Below are 24,392 nucleotides of genomic sequence, written 5' to 3'. Positions count from 1 at the left end.
GGGAGATAGGGCCGTCGTGAAGGGGCGGAGCCTATCTCCTCAGCACACAAGCGCCATTTTCCCTCACAGTTCCGCTGGAAGGACGGCTCCCTGACTCTCCCCTGCAGTCCCTACAGAATCAGGGTAAAAACGAGAGAGGGGGGGCACTATTGGCAGCTAAATTATAAACAGCAGCTATAAAAGGGAGTAACACTTATATAAGGTTATCCCTATATATATATATATATATATATATATATATATATATATATATATAGCGCTCTGGTGTGTGCTGGCAAACTCTCCCTCTGTCTCCCCAAAGGGCTAGTGGGGTCCTGTCCTCTATCAGAGCATTCCCTGTGTGTGTGCTGGGTGTCGGTACGATTGTGTCGACATGTATGAGGAGGAAAATGATGTGGAAGCAGAGCAATTGCCTGTGTTAGTGATGTCACCCCCTAGGGAGTCGACACCTGACTGGATGGTTGTATTTAAAGAACTACGTGACAATGTCAGCACTTTACAAAAAACTGTTGACGACATGAGACAGCCGACAAATCAATTAGTGCCTGTCCAGGCGTCTCAGACACCGTCAGGGGCGATAAAACGCCCGTTACCTCAGTGGGTCGACACAGACCCAGACACAGATACTGAGTCCAGTGTCGACGGTGAGGAGACAAACGTAATGTCCAGTAGGGCCACACGTTACATGATCACGGCAATGAAGGAGGCATTGAACATTTCTGACACTACAAGTACCACAAAGAAGGGTATTATGTGGGGAGTAAAAAAACTACCAGTAGTTTTTCCTGAGTCAGATGAATTAAATGAGGTGTGTGATAAAGCGTGGGTTTCCCCCGATAAAAAAGTGCTAATTTCTAATAAATTATTGGCACTATACCCTTTCCCGCCAGAGGTTAGGGCGCGTTGGGAAACACCCCCTAGAGTAGATAAAGCGCTCACACGTTTATCTAAACAAGTAGCGTTACCGTCTCCTGATACGGCCGCCCTCAAAGAACCAGCGGATAGAAGGCTGGAAAATATCCTGAAGGGTATATACACACATACTGGTGTTATACTGCGACCAGCAATCGCCTCAGCCTGGATGTGCAGTGCTGGAGTGGCGTGGTCGGCTTCCCTGACTGAAAATATTGATACCCTGGATAGGGACAGTATATTACTAACTATAGAGCATTTGAAGGATGCATTACTATATATGCGTGATGCACAGAGGGATATTTGCACCCTGGCATCAAGAGTGAGTGCTATGTCCATTTCTGCCAGAAGAGCGTTATCGACGCGACAGTGGTCAGGGGATGCGGATTCCAAACGACATATGGAAGTATTGCCGTATAAAGGGGAGGAGTTATTTGGGGCTGGTCTATCGGACCTGGTGGCCACGGCAACGGCCGGAAAGTCCACCTTTTTACCCCAGGTCACCTCTCAGCAGAAAAAGACACCGTCTTTTCAAACTCAGTCCTTTCGTTCCCATAAGTACAAGCGGGCAAAAGGCCACTCATTTCTGCCCCGGGGCAGAGGAAGAGGAAAAAGACTGCACCAGGCAACCTCTTCCCAGGAGCAGAAGCCCTCCTCTGCTTCTGCCAAGTCTTCAGCATGACGCTGGGGCTTTACAAGCGGACTCGGACACGGTGGGGGCCCGTCTCAAAAATGTCAACGCGCAGTGGGCTCACTCGCAAGTGGACCCCTGGATTCTGCAGGTAGTATCACAGGGGTACAAACTGGAATTCGAGACGTCTCCCCCTCGCCGGTTCCTGAAGTCTGCTCTACCAAAGTCTCCCTCCGACAGGGAGGCAGTTTTGGAAGCCATTCACAAGCTGTATTCCCAGCAGGTGATAATCAAGGTACCTCTCCTACAACAGGGAAAGGGGTATTATTCCACGCTGTTTGTGGTACCGAAGCCGGACGGCTCGGTGAGACCAATTTTAAATCTAAAATCCTTGAACACTTACATAAAGAGGTTCAAATTCAAGATGGAGTCACTCAGAGCAGTGATAGCAAACCTGGAAGAAGGGGACTATATGGTGTCTCTGGACATCAAAGATGCTTATCTCCACGTCCCAATCTACCCTTCTCACCAAGGGTACCTCAGGTTTGTAGTACAAAACTGTCATTATCAGTTTCAGACGCTGCCGTTTGGGTTGTCCACGGCACCTCGGGTCTTTACCAAGGTAATGGCCGAAATGATGATTCTTCTTCGAAGAAAAGGCGTTTTAATTATCCCTTACTTGGACGATCTCCTGATAAGGGCAAGGTCCAGGGAACAGTTAGAAGTCGGAGTAGCACTATCTCAGTTAGTGTTACGTCAGCACGGGTGGATTCTAAATATTCCAAAATCGCAGCTGATTCCAACAACACGTCTCCTGTTCCTAGGAATGATTCTGGACACAGTCCAGAAAAAGGTGTTTCTCCCAGAGGAGAAGGCCAGGGAGTTATCCGAGCTAGTCAGGAATCTCCTAAAACCAGGCCAGGTGTCAGTGTATCAGTGCACGAGGGTCCTGGGAAAAATGGTGGCTTCTTACGAAGCGATTCCATTCGGAAGATTCCATGCAAGAACGTTTCAGTGGGATCTTCTGGACAAATGGTCCGGATCGCATCTTCAGATGCATCAGCGGATAACCCTGTCGCCAAGGACAAGGGTGTCTCTTCTGTGGTGGCTGCAGAGTGCTCATCTACTAGAGGGCCGCAGATTCGGCATTCAGGATTGGATCCTGGTGACCACGGATGCCAGCCTGAGAGGCTGGGGAGCAGTCACACAGGGACGAAATTTCCAGGGCTTGTGGTCAAGCATGGAAACATCTCTTCATATAAACATTCTGGAACTAAGGGCCATTTACAATGCCCTAAGTCAAGCAAAACCCCTGCTTCAGGGTCAGGCAGTATTGATCCAATCGAACAACATCACGTCAGTCGCCCACGTAAACAGACAGGGCGGCACGAGAAGCAGGAGGGCGATGGCAGAAACTGCAAGGATTCTTCGCTGGGCGGAGAATCATGTGATAGCACTGTCAGCAGTGTTCATTCCGGGAGTGGACAACTGGGAAGCGGACTTCCTCAGCAGACACGACCTTCACCCGGGGGAGTGGGGACTTCATCCAGAAGTCTTCCAAGAGATGGTAAACCGTTGGGAAAAACCAAAGGTGGACATGATGGCGTCCCGTCTCAACAAAAAACTAGACAGATATTGCGCCAGGTCAAGGGACCCTCAGGCAATAGCGGTGGACGCTCTGGTAACACCATGGGTGTACCAGTCAGTGTATGTGTTCCCTCCTCTGCCTCTCATACCAAAAGTACTGAGAATCATAAAAAGGAGAGGAGTAAGAACTATACTCGTGGTTCCGGATTGGCCAAGAAGGACTTGGTACCCGGAACTTCAAGAGATGCTCACGGAGGAACCGTGGCGTCTACCTCTAAGAAAGGACCTGCTCCAGCAGGGGCCTTGTCTGTTCCAAGACTTACCGCGGCTGCGTTTGACGGCATGGCGGTTGAACGAGGGATCCTGAAGGAAAAAGGCATTCCAGAAGAAGTCATCCCTACCCTGATAAAGGCCAGGAAGGATGTAACCGCAAAACATTATCACCGCATTTGGCGAAAATATGTTGCGTGGTGTGAGGCCAAAGAGGCCCCTACAGAGGAATTTCAACTGGGTCGCTTCCTACATTTCCTGCAAACAGGACTGTCTATGGGCCTAAAATTAGGGTCCATTAAAGTTCAAATTTCGGCCCTGTCGATTTTCTTCCAAAAAGAACTGGCTTCAGTGCCTGAAGTCCAGACGTTTGTCAAAGGGGTACTGCATATACAGCCTCCTTTTGTGCCCCCGGTGGCACCTTGGGATCTCAATGTGGTTTTGGGCTTCCTAAAATCACATTGGTTTGAACCACTCACCACTGTGGAATTAAAATATCTCACATGGAAGGTGGTAATGCTGTTAGCCCTGGCTTCAGCCAGGCGTGTCTCAGAATTGGCGGCTTTATCTTATAAAAGCCCTTACCTGATTTTTCACACGGATAGGGCACAATTGAGGACTCGTCCTCAATTTCTCCCAAAGGTGGTTTCAGCGTTTCACGTGAACCAGCCTATTGTGGTGCCTGCGGCTACTAGGGACTTGGAGGACTCCAAGTTCCTGGACGTAGTCAGGGCCCTGAAAATATATATTTCCAGGACGGCTGGAGTCAGGAAATCTGACTCGCTGTTTATCCTGTATGCACCCAACAAGCTGGGTGCTCCTGCTTCTAAGCAGACGATTGCTCGTTGGATTTGTAGTACAATTCAGCTTGCACATTCTGTGGCAGGCCTGCCACAGCCAAAATCTGTAAAAGCCCATTCCACAAGGAAGGTGGGCTCATCTTGGGCGGCTGCCCGAGGGGTCTCGGCTTTACAACTTTGCCGAGCAGCTATTTGGTCAGGGGCAAACACGTTTGCTAAATTCTACAAATTTGATACCCTGGCTGAGGAGGACCTGGAGTTCTCTCATTCGGTGCTGCAGAGTCATCCGCACTCTCCCGCCCGTTTGGGAGCTTTGGTATAATCCCCATGGTCCTTACGGAGTCCCAGCATCCACTTAGGACGTTAGAGAAAATAAGAATTTACTTACCGATAATTCTATTTCTCATAGTCCGTAGTGGATGCTGGGCGCCCATCCCAAGTGCGGATTGTCTGCAATACTTGTATATAGTTATTGATACAAAATTCGGGTTATTATTGTTGTGAGCCATCTTTTCAGAGGCTCCTTCGTTTATCATACTGTTAACTGGGTTCAGATCACAGGTTGTACGGTGTGATTGGTGTGGCTGGTATGAGTCTTACCCGGGATTCAATACCCTTCCTTATTATGTACGCTCGTCCGGGCACAGTATCCTAACTGAGGCTTGGAGGAGGGTCATAGGGGGAGGAGCCAGTGCACACCAGCTAGTTCAAGCTTTTACTTTTGTGCCCAGTCTCCTGCGGAGCCGCTATTCCCCATGGTCCTTACGGAGTCCCAGCATCCACTACGGACTATGAGAAATAGAATTATCGGTAAGTAAATTCTTATTTTTCTCTGACGTCCTAAGTGGATGCTGGGACTCCGTAAGGACCATGGGGATTATACAAAAGCTCCCAAACGGGCGGGAGAGTGCGGATGACTCTGCAGCACCGAATGAGCAAACTCTAGGTCCTCCTCAGCCAGGGTATCAAACTTGTAGACTCTTACAAAAATGTTTTAACCCGACCAAGTAACAGCTCGGCAAAGTTGTAAAGCCGAGACCCCTCGGGCAGCCGCCCAAGACGAGCCCACTTTCCTCGTGGAATGGGCTTTTACAGATTTAGGGTGCGGCAGTCCCGCCGCAGAATGTGCAAGTTGAATCGTGCTACAGATCCAGCGAGCAATCGTCTGCTTAGAAGCAGGAGCACCCAGCTTGTTGGGTGCATACAGGAGAAATAGCGAGTCAGTTTTCCTGACTCCAGCTGTCCTGGAAACATATACTTTTCAGGGCCCTGACTACGTCCAGTAACTTGGAATCCTCCAAGTCCCAAGTAGCCGCAGGCACCACAATAGGTTGGTTCACATGAAAAACTGATACCACCTTAGGAAGGAATTGGGAACGAGTCCTCAATTCCGCCATATCCATATAAAATACAGATAAGGGCTTTTGTATGACAAAGCCGCCAATTCTGATACACGCCTGGCCGACGCCAAGGCCCACAGAATGACCACTTTCCACGTGAGGTATTATAGCTCCACGGATTTAAGTGGCTCAACCCAATGCGACTTCAGAAAATCCAACACCACGTTGAGATCCCACGGTGCCACTGGAGGCACAAACGGGGGCTGACTATGCAGCGCTCCCTTAACAAAAGTCTGAACTTCAGGCAGTGAAGCCAGGTCAATTTTGGAAGAAAATCGATAGAGCCGAAATCTGGACCTTAATGGAACCCAATTTTAGGCCCATAGTCACCTCTGACTGTAGGAAGTGCAGAAATCGACCTAGCTGAAATTTCTCCTTTGGGGCCTTCCTGGCCTCACAGTACGCAACATATTTCCGCCATATGCGGTGATAATGGTTTGCGTTCACTTCTTTCCTAGCTTTAAATAGCGTAGGGATAACTTCCTCCGGAATTCCCTTTTCCTTCAGGATCCGGCATTCAACCGCCATGCCGTCAAACGCAGCCGCGGTACGTCTTGGAACAGACAGGCCCCCTGCTGCAGCAGGTACTGTCTGAGCGGCAGAGGCCATGGGTCCTCTGAGATCATTTCTTGGAGTTCTGGTTACCAAGATCTTCTTGGCCAACCCGGAACAATGAGTATAGTTCTTACTCCTCTCCTTCTTATTATTCTCATTACCCTGGGTAAGAGAGGCAGAGAAGGGAACACATACACCGACTGGTACACCCACGGTGTTACCAGAGCGTCCACAGCTATCGCCTGAGGGTCCTTGACCTGGCGCAATATCTTTGTAACTTTTAGTTGAGGCGGGACGCCATCATGTCCACCTGTGGCCTTTCCCAACGGTGTACAATCATTTGGAAGACTTCTGGATGAAGTCCCCACTCTCCCGGGTGGAGGTCGTGTCTTCTGAGAAAGTCTGCTTCTCAGTTGTCCACTCCGGGAATGAACACTGCTGACAGTGCTAACACATGATTTTCCGCCCATCGGAGAATCCTTGTGGCTTCTGCCATCGCCATCCTGCTTCTTGTGCCGCCCTGTCGGTTTACATGAGCGACCGCCGTGATGTTGTCTGACTGGATCAGCACCGGCCGGTGTTGAAGCAGGGGTCTAGCCTGACTTAGGGCATTGTAAATGGCCCTTAGTTCCAGAATATTTATGTGTAGGGAAGTCTCCTGACTTTTCCATAGCCTTGGAAGTTTCTTCCCTGTGTGACTGCCCCCCAGCCTCGAATCTGGCATCCGTGGTCACCAGGACCCAGTCCTGTATGCCGAATCTGCGGCCCCCTGTAAGATGAGCACTCTGCAGCCACCACAACAGCGACACCCTGGCCCTTGGAGATAGGGTTATCCGCCGATGCATCTGAAGATGCGACCCGGACCACTTGTCCAACAGATCCCACTGGAAAATCCTTGCATGGGACCTGGCGAATGGAATTTCTTCGTAAGAAGCTACCATCTTTCCCAGGGCTAGCGTGCATTGATGCACCGACACCTGTATACGTATTAGGAGGTCTCTGTCTAGAGACGACAACTCCTTGGACTTCTCCTCTGGGAGAAACCCTTTTTATCCTGTTCTGTGTCCAGAACCATACCCAGGAACAGTAGACGCGTCGTAGAAACCAGCTGCGACTTTGGAATATTCAGAATCCAGCCGTGCTGTTGTAGCACTTCCCGAGATAGTGCTACTCCGACGAACAACTGCTCCCTGGACCTCGCCTTTATAAGGAGATCGTCCAAGTACGGGATAATTATTTCGGCCATTACCTTGGTAAATACCTCGGTGCCGGGGACAGACCAACGGCAACGTCTGGAATTGGTAATGACAATCCTGTACCACAATTTTGAGGTACTCCTGGTGAAGAGGGTAAATAGGGACATGCAGGTAAGCATCCTTGATGTCCAGTGATACCATGAAATTCTCCAGGCTTGCAATAATCGCCCTGAGCGATTCCATTTTGAACTTGAACCTTCGTATATAAGTGTTCAAGGCTTTCAAGTTTAGAATGGGTCTCACCGAACCGTCTGGTTTCGGTACCACAACATTTTGGAATAGTAACCCCGGCCTTGTTGAAGGAGGGGTACCTTGATTTCACCTGCTGGAAGTACAGCTTGTGAATTGCCGCCAGTACTACCTTTCTCCGAGGGCAGCAGGCAAGGCTGATGTGAGGTAACGGCGAGGGGGAGTCGCCTCGAACTCCAGCCTGTATCTCTGTGATACTATTTGCAGAACCTAGGGATCCACCTGTGGGCAAGCCCACTGGTCCCTGAAGTTCCCGAGACGCGCCCCTACCGCACCTGTCTCCACCTGTGGAGCCCCAGCGTCATGCGGTGGACTCAGAGGAAGCGGGGGAAGATTTTTGATCCTGGGAACTTGCTGCTGGTGCAGCTTTTTCCTTCTTCCCTTGTCTCTGTGCAGAAAGGAAGCGCCTTTGACCCGCTTGCTTTTCTGAAGCCGAAAGGACTGTATCTGAAAATACGGTGCTTTCTTAGGCTGTGAGGAAACCTGAGGTAAAAATGTTTTTTCTTCCCAGCTGTTGCTGTGGATACGAGGTCCCAGAGACCATCCCCAAACAATTCCTCACCCTTATAAGGCAGAATCTCCATGTGCCTTTTACAGGCAGCATCACCTGTCCACTGCCGGGTTTCTAATACCCTCCTGGCAGAATGGACATTGCATTAATTCTGGATGCCAGCCGGCAAATATCCCTCTGTGCATCCTTTATATATAAGACGACGTCTTTAATATGCTCTATGTTAGCAAAATATAATCCATGTCTTAGAGTATACAGACTTCAGGATAGCCTCCCGCTTTTTATCAGCAGGCTCCTTCAAGGTGGCCGTATCCTAAGACGGCAGTGCCACCTTTTTTGACAAACGTGTGAGCGCCTTATCCACCCTAAGGGATATCTCCCAACGTGACCTATCCTCTGGCGGGAAAGGGTACGCCATCAGTAACTTTTTAGAAATTACCAGCTTCTTATCGGGGGAACCCACGCTTCTTTACACACTTCATTCATTCATCTGATGGGGGAACAAAACACTGGCTGCTTTTTCTCCCCAAAAATAAAACCCCTTTTATGTGGTACTTGGGTTCATGTCAGAAATGCGTAACACATTTTTCATTGCCGAGAACATGTAACGGATGTTCCTAGTGGATTGTGTATATGTCTCAACCTCGTCGACACTGGAGTCAGACTCCGTGTCGACATCTGTGTCTGCCATCTGAGGTAACAGGCGTTTTTTGAGCCCCTGATGGCCTTTGAGACGCCTGGGCAGGCGCGGGCTGAGAAGCCGGCTGTCCCACAGCTGTTACGTCATCCAGCCTTTTATGTAAGGAGTTGACATTGTCGGTTAATACCTTCCACCTATCCATCCACTCTGGTGTCGGCCCCACAGGGGGCGACATCCCATTTATCGGCCTCTGCTCCGCCTCCACGTAACCTTCCTCATCCAACATGTCGACACAGCCGTACCGACACACCGCACACACACAGGGAATGCTCTGACTGAGGACAGGACCCCACAAAGTCCTTTGGGGAGACAGAGAGAGAGTATGCCAGCACACACCAGAGCGCTATATAATGCAGGGATTAACACTATAACTGAGTGATTTTTCCCCCAATAGCTGCTTGTATACATATATTGCGCCTAAATGTAGTGCCCCCCCTCTCTTTTTAACCCTTTGAGCCTGAAAACTACTGGGGAGAGCCTGGGGAGCTGTCTTCCAGCTGCACTGTGAAGAAAAAAATGGCGCCAGTGTGCTGAGGGAGAAGCCCCGCCCCTTTTTCGGCTGACTTTTCTCCCGCTTTTTTATGGATTCTGGCAGGGGTAATTTATCACATATATAGCCCTGGGACTATATATTGTGATGATTTGCCAGCCAAGGTTTCTTATATTGCCCTCAGGGCGCCCCCCCCCCCAGCGCCCTGCACCCATCAGTGACCGGAGTGTGAGGTGTACATGAGGAGCAATGGCGCACAGCTGCAGTGCTGTGCGCTACCTTGGTGAAGACCGAAGTCTTCTGCCGCCGATTTTCCGGACTCTTCATGCTTCTGGCTCTGTAAGGGGGACGGCGGCGCGGCTCCGGGAACGAACACCAAGGTTGGGTCCTGCGGTCGATCCCTCTGGAGCTAATGGTGTCCAGTAGCCTAAGAAGCCCAAACTACCACCTGTTAGGTAGGTTCGCTTCTTCTCCCCTTAGTCCCTCGCTGCAGTGAGTCTGTTCACTGTAAAATAAAAAACCTAAATATACTTTCTTTCTAGGAGCTCAGGAGAGCCCCTAGTGTGCATCCAGCTCAGCCAGGCACAAGAATCTAACGGAGGTCTGGAGGAGGGTCTTAGTGGGAGGAGCCAGTGCACACCAGGTAGTCCTAAAGCTTTCTTTAGTTGTGCCCAGTCTCCTGCGGAGCCGCTAATCCCCATGGTCCTTACGGAGTCCCAGCATCCACTTAGGACGTCAGAGAAATACAAAATTCGTATATCCTGTGAAATACCTATATTATCTAATAACCCTGACGCACTGAGCCCTCTCAGGTTACAGAATATAGGGATAGCAGTAGGTGTGAGATACACGGAGTAGATATCACCCAGCAGCTATATGCACACACACACACACACACACACACACACACACACACACACACACACACACACACACGCACAATGCAGGAATTATGACAAACAATAAAATTGTACTGGACTAGCAATACTATTACTGAGTAAAGCTATGTATATAAACAGATATATCAATGCGCAGTAAAAACTGGATGAATATCACAGGATACTTGTACTAAATAACCCTGAAGTATGCACTTGTTCTTAACTAACACTGTCTAAACGACATGTAGAATACTTAAATGTCCTGTAAATGCACAGCGCTGATGATGCAGGCGGCTTTACAGAGGAGGCATCACCCAGCAGTCCCAGAATCAGCACAGCTGTGTGTAATGGCGCCCAAACGCTGATAGAGAGTGAGGGAGACAGAGAGATGCAGCTCCAGGGCGGGAACATTTACTCTAAATGGTGCCCAGGGGCTGGGGGAGGGGCTACAGTCCAGAGCTTTATCTCCTTGCTGGACTTCACCACCAGGTGCTGCGGGCCTTATTAAAATGGATTATAGCCTAATCCGACCTGTGCCCTTGCCCTGGTGGTCTAGTGGGTTCCCTGTACGGCCACAGTGTCCACGTCAGCGCGCGTAGCCCGCCTCCTAATGGTCGTGGCGGATCGCGATTTCCAGCGGGTCCCACCTGGGGGACCCTCTTAACTCCTCCCTGAGTGCGGCCACGCGATCCCGGAGAACTTCGGTTAGTGTATGTGCCCTGAGTGAAGAACCGGAGCCTCCGCTGTAAGTACCCGGCAACCAGAGACACGGGAGTATACAGCGCCGCTGGGGGAGGTGATGGAGCTGCAGCAGGAGATAATAAGATTTTAAACCTACCGGTAAATCTTTTCTCCTAGTCCGAAGAGGATGCTGGGGACTCCGTAAGCACCATGGGGGTATAGACGGGCTCCGCAGGAGACATGGGCACTATAAAGAACTTTAGATTGGTGTGCACTGGCTCCTCTTTCTATGCCCCTCCTCCAGACCTCAGTTAGAGAACTGTGCCCAGAGGAGACGGACAATACGAGGAAAGGTTGTTTGTTAATCTAAGGGCAAGATTTATACCAGCCCACACCATCCACACCGTATAACCTGGAACATACGCAACCAGTTAACAGTATGAACAAAACAGCATCAGCTAAAGACTGGTCTTAACTGTAACATAACCCTTATGGAAGCAATAACTATATACAAGTCTTGCAGAAATATGACCGCACTGGGACGGGCGCCCAGCATCCTCTACGGACTAGGAGAAAAAGATTTACCGGTAGGTTTAAAATCTTATTTTCTCTTACGTCCTAGAGGATGCTGGGGACTCCGTAAGGACCATGGGGATTATACCAAAGCTCCAGACCGGGCGGGAGAGTGCGGATGACTCTGCAGCACCGATTGAGCAAACATGAGGTCCTCATCAGCCAGGGTATCAAACTTGTAGAATTTTGCAAAAGTGTTTGAACCCGACCAAGTTGCAAAGCTCCAAAATACACAAGAAAAAATAAAACAAGTGAGCGCTAGTAAAATTGGCTATGAGACAACTATACTTTACATTGACTGCAGCTTCTCAATTTGAGGTGCTGAACCTCAAAAAATCATGGACAATGGTAAAAAACAAAGAAGCGCTGTCATTGAAAGTATTATACAATTTATTAAAAATATATATATATGATAATCACAAAAATAAAACCTGGTATCCTGTAATTTGATAACACAGCATATATAGTATAGCAAGCATCAATACTTATTAGTAGCAGCAAATGATGGACATATTAACAAAATCCCCTAAAACGATATAACCACCTGTGCTTCAGATGGTAATATAGCACTTGTAATTAAAAAAAAAGGGCTCCTTGCTGGGAGCTCCACATGTGGGTTAATTAGACGTATAGGCTCATAAGATGATTTTATGGATTTAAAAGTCCATCCGTGGTGTGAATATAAACAGTTCACCTTTGTTTTGTCCACTTTATAATATCTGCTCCCAATACTTATTCCGTATTTTAGAAAAGGCTTTTTACGGGTGATTTTAATTAGCACAATTCCGTGCACAGCACAATGACATTTAAGCATGGAACGCTATTTTGACAGTCTCGTATTGTGCTTACCCCAGCCTCTGCTGATTGCAATTATTCGGTATTTCCTTTGAAAATGTTGGGCGCCGGCTGCCCACGCCGCTTGACTGCGGCACCGAAGGGATGAAATAAAGCAGAATGTATTGGTGAACTGAACGCTCGGAACCGCTCACTTGCAGTGATATAGCGGGAGCCGTCAGAGACGTGCCTGTAGCTGGAGCCGTTCGAAGACGTGCTTGTAGTCTCTGGTGGTGGAGAGAAGCAGGATACCAGACAGGATACTGGGAGGAATGCTTGACGCGTTTCTCAGCCTCAATCCTGGGGCTGTTTCATCAGAAGTACCGCCTCCAGATCCTTGGGCATTTTTATACTCCTAGCCTCACTAATCATTGATACAGCTGTCTATAAACAATTAAGCAATTAAAAACTGATATAATGAGTGTTTGCAAGCTTCTATTCATATAGCAAGACAATCTAGGGAAATATAAATAATAAAAGGTTTTTATACCTCGCCATTTAAATCATTATACAATATTTAGAATAAATAAAACCAAACAGTGAGGCAGGAGAATTATAACAAAACAATTATTAAAATTTAAATACATAAATATACCTGTGGATGTCTCATAGCCAAATAATTACCATATATTTGTTCTATTAGAATGGTAGTGTCAATAGTCATTATAATAATAAAAAAAAAAATATATATATATATATATATATATATGTATATTCCTGATAATATAATTTCTAAAACTTAGATACGCTCTCAGGGGCCAATGGGCTCCTCTAACGATTCTTTAAGGATTTTTTATAACTTCAGGAAAAACAGCAAAGTGGAAAAACATTATTGCATTGATTTTTCAAGAACCCTTAGATATAAATATCCAATTAGATCATATCACGTCTATATGTAAACATATGTGTATAGTATCAAAAAAAAAAAATTTTTTTTTTTTTTTTATATATTTTTTTTTTTTTTTTGAAAAAACATAAAAACTACACCCAATTAGAACTACTGATTAAATTAATGCGGAGCTACCTAACCCAGTATAATATTGGGGGGTCTAGATGATCATTGGGGCTTCGCCAGTCCTTTTCAGAACTTCCTCAATGTTCTAAACTTACTAAACATTATAACCTGAAAATAAAGGGAGAGATAGAACCGAAACTGTGTTTGGAAGTCTGCTAAGGGGGAGAAATAAGGAATTTTTTCTGGAAATGATGGAAAAGGGTAGTGCACCTGGGATGCCTATCTATAGCCTCTATTCACACAATTAAATATTGTTGAGCTCGATAGTATCATTCAGGCCCGCAGGAACCATAGTTCCAAGTTTGTAGATCCAAAAGGCCTCCTTGCGGCACAACTTCTTATATCTATCTCCCCCTCTGGTCGATGGGGGGATCTGTTCAATAGCTTGTACTTTAATGTCCTTGAGAATCCCCTTAGGACACAATCCAAAATGACAAGGTAAACTATGTGTTCTATTATCTTTAATAACAAGCCTCCTATGTTCCAGAAACCGAACATTAAGTGTTCTCGTAGTACGGCCCACATATTGAACCCCACACCCACATGAGATGACATAAATAACATAACATGATTGACAGTTGAGAAAAGATTCTAACTTATATGATTCATTATTGCTAAATGATGTGACGGTATTACATCGATGTGCTGCATGATCACATGTATGGCACCTTGACTTGCCACATCTGAAAAACCCTTTTGGTTTCGGGTTTGACCCCAACCAATTCCCCGTAATCGCCTCTTTAGTGGAATCTGGTCTCAGCATACTTGGTGCTAATTTAAGTTTTAGGCTATCTGCTTTCCTAAAAACAATTTTCCGAGATTCTTGTATATCATTCTTCAAATATTTATCAAGCTTCAAAAGACTATAATTTCTATTAATGATACGTTTAATCTCCATAGCTGATGAATTGTATTTTGTCACAAAGGTCAGGGGATGTTTAGCATTAGTTTTCCTATGTGTTGTAGAATTGGAGGACTTATCTTTCTTAGACACAAGAAGCCCTTTTCTATCCATTAAACTGACTTCTGTAAACGTTTTTTCTAGCAGTTCTTTTGGGTACCCTTGTTTCAAAAAGGATGTAAACATAGCCTCTGCTTGAACAGCATAATCCGCATTATTGGAACAATTCCTGCGAACTCGCATAAATTGGCCCTTGGGTATATTAGCCTTCCAGCTCCTGTGATGGCAACTATCAAAATGAAGATACTTATTACAATCCACATCTTTAATAAAAGTGACAGTATGAAGCTGATTATCAATCACCTTCACCGTGATGTCCAAAAAATTAAGAGTGATATCGCTCACATTGTGTGTGAATTTTAAATTAAATTCATTATTATTAAGATTCTGAACCAAATCCGTGACTGTGGTAAAATCCCCATCCCAAATAATAAATAAATCATCTATATAGCGCCCAAAGAAGACCAAGCTCGCCCCGTGTCCGCCACCCCAAATGTGGCGCTCCTCAAAACGCCCCATGTAGAGGTTGGCAAAGCTCGGGGCGAACTTGGTCCCCATGGCTGTCCCCAGTGACTGCTGGAAAAATTGTGATTCAAACAAAAAATAATTATGTGATAATATGAATTGTATAGATGATAATAAAAAATTACATAACGACTCGGAAACATTCGGATCTTTTTGTAAATAATGTTGCACAGCCAATATCCCCTTCTCATGTGGGATATTGGTGTAAAGTGCTTCCACATCGCATGTTATAATTTTATAAGTATCTTTCCAGACAATCTGATTTATTTTATTCAGAAAGTCGGAAGAATCTCTTAGATAGGATTGAAGAGACGTTACGTAACCTTGGAGATGTGCATCAACAAAAGAAGATAAATTAGTGGTTAGAGAACCTACACCAGAAATTATAGGTCGACCGGGTGGGGTTGTGATGTGTTTGTGAATCTTGGGTAAATGATAATATATGGGAATAACCGGGTGCAAAGAAAATAAAAAGTGCCATGTATCTTTTGATATAATGCCATCAACAAGAGCTGTATCTAAAAGGGTTTTTAACTCTTTCTGGTAACCCAAGGTGGGGTCAGATGATAGTTTCTTATAAAAAGATATATTATTCAACTGTCTATTAGCTTCAAAAAGATAATCCTTTCTACTTTGTATCACTAGACCTCCGCCTTTATCGGCTTGTCTAAACACCAAATCAGTATCTGCTGTTAGTTTTTTAAGGGCTAATCTTTCCTTCTTGGTAAGATTATCCCCACGAAATTTGCTCTTAATTCCTCTGGACTCTACTTTCTGACATAATTTCCTAAAGTCCTCCATGGTGGAAGAGTAAAAGCTTTCCACAAATGGTCCCTGATATTGGAGAGGATAGAACTCTGATGGTTTTTTAAAAGATATTTCTTTATTATTAACATCATATATCTTTATTGATGTTGGAGGTACTTCAGAACCTTCCACATTTTCAGAGAGTAAAGATTCCAACATTTCCAAAGGAATTTGATCATTGGAATCTAGTACAATGGGGTTCCCTGTGAGTTCTTTTTTATTTAATTCCTTAATAGCAAAGTACCTCTTACGGCTCAAGGACCTCACAAACCTATTAAGGTCAACAAATAAACCAAACAAATCCGGTTTAGCGGATGGGGCAAATTTAAGGCCCTTTTTGAGCAATGTCATCTCATCCACAGGTATAGGTTTATCAGACAGATTGAATACCCCAGTGGGGCTCATCTCCTCCTGGCATTCTTGTTTGGAATTCTTGTTGAACCTCCCTCCTCTACATCCTCTCTTTCTTCTTCTACCTCCTCCCTTCCCCTTTTTCCATTCCAATTTAGTTCGTAGTCCTCCCTTCCTCGCAATTGTGGAGATCTTTGGTGATTGGTGTAGTGACCCTTCTCTAAAAAACGTGATTGTTGTCGAGTGGGTGAAAACTTCCTATTATCACTTCTAAAGGAGGAAGAGGATCCAGAAGCTTGAGATATCTTATCACTAAGTGGTTCAAATCTGTTATGTGTAGAGATCTCTCTGGGTGGGAGGTCTCTTCTATTATTATATTGTCTATGACCTCTTTGTGATGAATCTCTTTGTCTATATTGTTGTTGTCTATATGGACTAGTATTGTATTTCCGGTAACCCCTATTTATGGAATTAAAACGGCCTCTCTTGTTATTTCTAGTTCCAGAAAAATCCCTATGGGACATCTCATGGTTCGGTTCTATTGTTTTTCTATTATATGTGCGAATCTGATCCCTATCATAGTCTTCTTTATCTCGGTACATTTTCTCATCCTTTCTATTAATTAGTTCTTTTTCAAATTCTTCCACTCTGCAGTTGATCCTATTGTCTCTCATCTCAAAACTTGGGTGTTGTGAAAATTTCTTTAGATCTCCGTGGACTTGTTCAATTTCTTTCTGTATTTCTAAGACCCTTTCCGCCCTGTGTTTAATTAATAATTTCATAAGGTTTTTAGAGCAATCATCTAAAGCATTATTCCATTTCTCCATAAATAGTCCATCATCTTTAAATGAGGAGTTCTTAAATATTCTCAAACCTCTTGGAATCAGATCCCTATCCAAATATTTTTGGAGGGTGATCTGATCCCACCAGTGACGGGTTTCAGCTAAACACAATGACTCCATTTTGTTAAATAATTTGAACATATCGTTATTCCCTTCAAAATCAGATCTATCAACATAATCCACGAAATTAACAGTGTATTTACTTCGTCTCTCTAGACGTTCAGAAATACATTTCAATCCTGACATGGTAACTACTGAGCTGCTCACTAATCAGCAAAAAGTTCCAAAATACACAAGAAAAAATAAAACAAGTGAGCGCTAGTAAAATTGGCTATGAGACAACTATACTTTACATTGACTGCAGCTTCTCAATTTGAGGTGCTGAACCTCAAAAAATCATGGACAATGGTAAAAAACAAAGAAGCGCTGTCATTGAAAGTATTATACAATTTATTAAAAATATATATATATGATAAGCACAAAAATAAAACCTGGTATCCTGTAATTTGATAACACAGCATATATAGTATAGCAAGCATCAATACTTATTAGTAGCAGCAAATGATGGACATATTAACAAAATCCCCTAAAACGATATAACCACCTGTGCTTCAGATGGTAATATAGCACTTGTAATTAAAAAAAAGGGCTCCTTGCTGGGAGCTCCACATGTGGGTTAATTAGACGTATAGGCTCATAAGATGATTTTATGGATTTAAAAGTCCATCCGTGGTGTGAATATAAACAGTTCACCTTTGTTTTGTCCACTTTATAATATCTGCTCCCAATACTTATTCCGTATTTTAGAAAAGGCTTTTTACGGGTGATTTTAATTAGCACAATTCCGTGCACAGCACAATGACATTTAAGCATGGAACGCTATTTTGACAGTCTCGTATTGTGCTTACCCCAGCCTCTGCTGATTGCAATTATTCGGTATTTCCTTTGAAAATGTTGGGCGCCGGCTGCCCACGCCGCTTGACTGCGGCACCGAAGGGATGAAATAAAGCAGAATGTATTGGTGAACTGAACGCTCGGAACCGCTCACTTGCAGTGATATAGCGGGAGCCGTCAGAGACGTGCCTGTAGCTGGAGCCGTTCGAAGACGTGCTTGTAGTCTCTGGTGGTGGAGAGAAGCAGGATACCAGACAGGATACTGGGAGGAATGCTTGACGCGTTTCTCAGCCTCAATCCTGGGGCTGTTTCATCAGAAGTACCGCCTCCAGATCCTTGGGCATTTTTATACTCCTAGCCTCACTAATCATTGATACAGCTGTCTATAAACAATTAAGCAATTAAAAACTGATATAATGAGTGTTTGCAAGCTTCTATTCATATAGCAAGACAATCTAGGGAAATATAAATAATAAAAGGTTTTTATACCTCGCCATTTAAATCATTATACAATATTTAGAATAAATAAAACCAAACAGTGAGGCAGGAGAATTATAACAAAACAATTATTAAAATTTAAATACATAAATATACCTGTGGATGTCTCATAGCCAAATAATTACCATATATTTGTTCTATTAGAATGGTAGTGTCAATAGTCATTATAATAATAAAAAAAAAATATATATATATATGTATATTCCTGATAATATAATTTCCACGGATGGACTTTTAAATCCATAAAATCATCTTATGAGCCTATACGTCTAATTAACCCACATGTGGAGCTCCCAGCAAGGAGCCCTTTTTTTTAATTACAAGTGCTATATTACCATCTGAAGCACAGGTGGTTATATCGTTTTAGGGGATTTTGTTAATATGTCCATCATTTGCTGCTACTAATAAGTATTGATGCTTGCTATACTATATATGCTGTGTTATCAAATTACAGGATACCAGGTTTTATTTTTGTGATTATCATATATATATATTTTTAATAAATTGTATAATACTTTCAATGACAGCGCTTCTTTGTTTTTTACCATTGTCCATAAGTTGCAAAGCTGTAATGCCGAGACGCCTCGGGCAGCCGCCCAAAAAGAGCCCACCTTCCTAGTGGAATGGGCCTTTACCGAATTTGGTAACGGCAATCCAGCCGTAGAATGAGCCTGCTGAATTGTGTTACAGATCCAGCGAGCAATAGTCTGCTTAGAAGCAGGAGCGCCAACCTTGTTGGCTGCATACAGGACAAACAGTGCCTCTGTTTTCCAAACCGAGCCGTCCTGGCTACATAAATTTTTAAGGCCCGCACTACATCAAGGGACGCGGAGTCCCCCGTAGCCACAGGTACCACAATAGGTTGGTTCATATGAAACGATGAAACCACCTTAGGCAAAAATTGATGACGAGTCCTCAATTCTGCTCTATCCACATGGAAAATCAGATAGGGGCTTTTGTGAGACAAAGCCGCCAATTCGAACACTCGCCGTGCCGAGGCCAAGGCTAACAACATGACCACTTTCCAAGAGAGATACTTCAATTCAACTGTTTGAAGAGGTTTAAACCAGTGAGACTTAAGAAAACGTAACACCACGTTAAGGTCCCATGGTGCCACCGGAGGCACAAAAGGAGGCTGAATACGCAGTACCCCTTTCAAAAAAGTCTGGACTTCCGGAAGAGAAGCCAATTCCCTTTGAAAGAAAATGGATAGGGCCGAAATCTGAACCTTAATGGAGCCTAATTTTAGGCCCAAATTCACTCCAGTTTGCAGGAAGTGAAGAAAACGGCCCAGATGGAATTCTTCCGGAGGAGCAGTCCTGGCTTCGCACCAAGACACATACTTCCTCCATATACGGTGATAATGTTTCACTGTCACCTCCTTCCTAGCCTTTATCAGAGTAGGAATGACCTCATCCGGAATGCCCTTCTCCGCTAGGATCCTGCGTTCAACCGCTATGCCATCAAACGCAGACGCGGTAAGTCCTGGAACAGACAAGGCCCTTGTTGTAACAGGTCTTCCCTGAGAGGAAGAGGCCACGGATCCTCTGTGAGCATTTCCTGCAGATCCGGATACCAGGCCCTTCGAGGCCAATCTGGAGCAATGAGAATTGTCTGTACATCTCTTCGTCTTATGATTCTCAGTATTTTTGAGATGAGAGGAAGAGGAGGGAACACATAGACCGACTGAAACACCCACGGTGTCACCAGAGCGTCCACTGCAACCGCCTGAGGGTCCCTTGACCTGGCGCAATATCTCGGAAGTTTCTTGTTGAGGCGTGATGCCATCATGTCTATTTAAGACAGACCCCACTGACTTACAATTTCTGCGAAGACTTCCTGATGAAGTCCCCACTCTCCGGGATGCAGATCGTGTCTGCTTAGGAAGTCTGCTTCCCAGTTGTCCACTCCCGGAATGAAGACTGCTGTCAGAGCGCTGACATGACTCTCCGCCCATCGAAGAATCTTTGAGGCTTCTGCCATTGCGACTCTGCTCCTTGTGCCGCCTTGGCGGTTTACATGAGCCACTGCTGTGATGTTGTCTGACTGAATCAGAACCGGTAGACCTCGAAGTAAGGTCTCTGCTTGCCGAAGGCCGTTGTATATGGCCCTTAATCCCAGCACATTTATGTGCAGACAAGCTTCCTGGCTTGACCACAGACCCTGGAAGTTTCTTCCCTGCGTGACTGCTCCCCAGCCTCGGAGGCTCGCGTCCATGGTTACCAGAACCCAGTCCTGAATGCCGAACCTGCGACCCTCTAGAAGGTGAGCACTCTGCAGCCACCACAGGAGAGATACCCTGGCCCTGGGGGCAGGCTGATCATTTGATGAATCTGTAGATGTGATCCGGACCACTTGTCCAGAAGGTCCCGTTGAAAAGTCCTCGCATGGAACCTGCCGAAAGGAATGGCCTCGTAAGACGCCACCATTTTCCCCAGAACTCGAGTGCAGTGATGCACCGACACCCTTTCTGGCATCAACAGGTCCCTGACCAAGCCCTGAAGTTCCTGGGCCTTCTCCATCGGGAGAAAGACCCTCTTTTGTTCCGTGTCCAGAATCATGCCAGAGAAAGGCAATCGGGTCGTTGGGACTAACTGTGACTTCGAGAGATTGAGAATCCAGCCGTGCTGTTGCAACACCCTCAGGGAGAGTGATACACTGTCCAGCAACTGTTCTCTCGATCTCGCTTTTATCAGGAGATCGTCCAAGTATGGGATAATTGTGACACCCTGCTTGCGCAGGAGCACCATCATTTCTGCCATTCATTTGGTAAAAATCCTCTGGGCCGTGGAAAGCCCAAACGGCAACGTCTGAAATTGGAAATTAAAATCTTGCACCACAAACCTCAGGAACGCCTGATGAGGTGGATATATGGGGACATGAAGGTATGCATCCTTTATGTCTAGGGACACCATATAATCCCCCCCTTCCAGGCTGGCGATGACCGCTTTGAGCGATTCCATCTTGAACTTGAACCTTGAAGTATAGGTTTAAGGATTTTAAATTCAGAATAGGTCTGACCGAACCGTCCGGCTTCGGGACCACAAACAGGGTTGAATAATAGCCCATCCCTTGCTGAAGCAGGGGAACTTTGACCACCACTTGTTGAAGGCACAATTTTTTAATTGCCGCCAAAACTACCGGCGAGGAGGCACCTCTTCGAATTCCAGCCTGTACCCCTGAGAAACAATGTCTATTGCCCAGGGATCCACCTGAGAGTGAACCCAGACATGGATGAAAAGTCGAAGACGTGCCCCCACTGGGGCGGGCTCCCTCAACGGAGCCCCAGCGTCATGCGGTGGATTTAGTAGAAGCCGGGGAGGACTTCTGTTCCTGGGAACTGGCTGTAGCTGGCAGCTTTTTCCCCTTGCCCTTACCTCTGGCAAGAAAGGAAGATCCCTCATCTCTCTTGGATTTATGTGACCGAAAGGACTGCATCTGATAATGTGGCGCTTTCTTCGGCTGTGAGGAAACATAAGGCAAAAATTTGATTTACCTGCAGTAGCCGTGGAAACTAGGTCAGTGAGACCTTCCCCAAACAATTCCTCTCCTTTGTAAGGCAAAACCTCTATATGCCGTTTCGAGCCGGCATCACCCGTCCACTGTCGGGTCCACAGGGCTCGCCTGGCGGAAATTGCCATAGCGTTCGCTCTGGAACCAAGTATGCCCACATCCCTCTGAGCACCTCTCATATAAAGGACCGCATTCTTAATATGACCCAGGGTCAATAAAATAGTTTCCTTATCCATCGTATCCATATCAGCAGATAAGGTATCAGTCCACGCTATTACAGCACTACAAACCCAAGCCGACCCCATTGCCGGTCTGAGTAATGTACCAGTATGTGTGTAAATTGATTCAAGGTAGTCTCCTGCTTGCGATCAGCAGGTTCTCTGAGGGTTGCGGTATCCTGAGACGGCAGCGCCACCTTTTTGGAAAGGTGTGTCAACGCTTTGTCCACCCTTGGGGAGGATTCCCACCGTATCCTGTCCTTAATCGGGAAAGGATACGCCATAAGAATCCTTTTGGGAATCTGTAGTTTCTTGTCTGGAGTTTCCCAAGCACTCTCAAATAACTCATTTAGTTCATATGAAGGTGGAAAAGTAACCTCAGGCTTCTTTTCTTTAAACATGTGGACCCTCGTGTTAGGTACAGAGGAGTCATCTGTGATATGTAGCACATCCCTTATAGCCATAATCATATAATGAATACTTTTAGCCAATTTTGGCTGCAACCTCGCATCATCATAGTCGACACTGGAGTCAGAATCCGTGTCGGTATCCGTGTCTACTACTGGAGAAAGTGGACGTTTTTGAGACCCAGACGGCCCCTGTGACATAGGGAAAGGCAGGGTATGACCCCCTGTACATTCCCTGGACTCTGATTTGTCCAACCGTTTGTGCAATAAATTCACATTTGCATTTAAAACATTCCACATATCCAACCAGTCAGGTGTAGGCGTTGCCGACAGGGACACCACACTCATGCGCTCCACCTCATCCCTAGAAGAGCCTTCCGCTTGAGACATGCCGACACATACGTACCGACACCCCACACACTCCGGGATATCTCTAATCTGGAGACAGTTCCCCCACCAGGCCCTACGGAGAGACAGAGAGAGAGTCTGCAAGCACACACCCAGCGCCAATAATCCTGGTAAAAAAATACCCAGATAAAGCGCTTTTACTTACATATATATACTGCGCCAAATAACTGCCCCCCCCCCCCCCCCCCCATTCTTTAAAACCCTCTGTCACCAGTGATCAGCAGGGGAGAGTCCGGGGAGCCAGCTTCTCTGCAGTGTGCTGTGGAGAAAATGGCGCTGGTTAGTGCTGGAGGATCAAGCTCCGCCCCCTTAGCAGCGGGCTTCGGCCCCGCTCAAATTTCCAATACTGGCGGGGGATTATATAATATACTGCCTCCGCAGCCTATATATACATGTTAGCCAGTCCTAGAGGTTTTATTATTGCTGCCCAGGTCGCCCCCCATGCGCCCTGCACCCTTCAGTGCCCGCTGTGTGTGTTGTGTGCAGCGTTACCTCAGAGAAGATCTGAAGTCTTCTGCCGCCTTTGAAGTCTTCTTTCTTCTTATACTCACCCGGCTTGTTTCTTCCGGCTCTGTGAGGAGGACGGCGGCGCGGCTCCGGGATGAACGGCGAGGGTGAGACCTGCGTTCCGACCCTCTGGAGCTAATGGTGTCCAGTAGCCTAAGAAGCAGAGCCTATCATTTAAGTAGGTCTGCTTCTCCCACGATGCAGGGAGCCTGTTGCCAGCAGTGCTCCCTGAAAATAAAAAACCTAACAAAATTATTATTCAGAGAAACTCAGGAGAGCTCCCCTGTAATGCACCCAGTCTCCTCTGGGCACATGATCTAACTGAGGTCTGGAGGAGGGGCATAGAGGGAGGAGCCAGTGCACACCCATCTAAAGTTCTTTATAGTGCCCATGTCTCCTGTGGAGCCCGTCTATACCCCATGGTCCTTACGGAGTCCCCAGCATCCTCTAGGACGTAAGAGAAATCAGAATAATATCTAGCACTAGAGTGCCTCTGCTGCAGCTCTTGAAGTCTTCTATCTTCTTTAAAATAGCTCTTCTTAGGGCTGCTGGAGCAGCCCTTCCTGTTAGCTGCCTGCACTGCAGGCACCAACTTACAAACTGAGCTCCTGTGCATGGAGGCGGGGTTATAGAGGAGGCGGCGCTGAGCATCTTGGGAACAGACAAAGCTTTTAGCCTGTTGGTGCCTCGGATCAAGATCCTACTCTACACCCCGATGTTATTCCCTGTGGAATTCCAGTGTACCCCGCTGCAGAAATTAATTGATACTTATCACTATACATTGCATCGGTTTGATGCGATATATGGCTGTTATAAGCAGCAATTCATGTATACTCACCCTTCTAGCGAAGCAATGCGGTATCCCAGGCTCCAGCAACAATCTCTTCTCCGGCGGTCCCCATCTGCAGTGCTTGGAGTTAGCCGGTGGGTCCTTCTGCGCATGTGACGCCGGCTGACCTCCCGGAGGGAGGCAGAGGTCGATGAGAGGTCAGGAGGCAGAGCTGGCACTATGTTACCATGGAGAAGTCAGGGACTTTTCCACGGTAACATGCTCCATCAATGGCATGAAGCAGAGAAAAGCCCTGTTTACGCAAAACAGGGCTTTTATCTGCTTTATGA

At 46.1% G+C, this 24,392-nt stretch overlaps 1 protein-coding gene across 4 annotated transcripts in view; it reads right to left on the bottom strand.

Annotated features, from left to right (window-relative positions):
- DYNC2LI1 (dynein cytoplasmic 2 light intermediate chain 1) overlaps positions 1 to 24,392 on the bottom strand; it is a 378,136-nt gene that overhangs the window by 223,189 nt on the left and 130,555 nt on the right. The window lies entirely within an intron of this gene.

The sequence above is a fragment of the Pseudophryne corroboree genome, chromosome 4 (genome assembly GCF_028390025.1).
Source record: "Pseudophryne corroboree isolate aPseCor3 chromosome 4, aPseCor3.hap2, whole genome shotgun sequence".
Taxonomy (NCBI): Eukaryota; Metazoa; Chordata; class Amphibia; order Anura; family Myobatrachidae; genus Pseudophryne; species Pseudophryne corroboree.
This window is presented reverse-complemented; position numbering and strand designations above follow the sequence as displayed.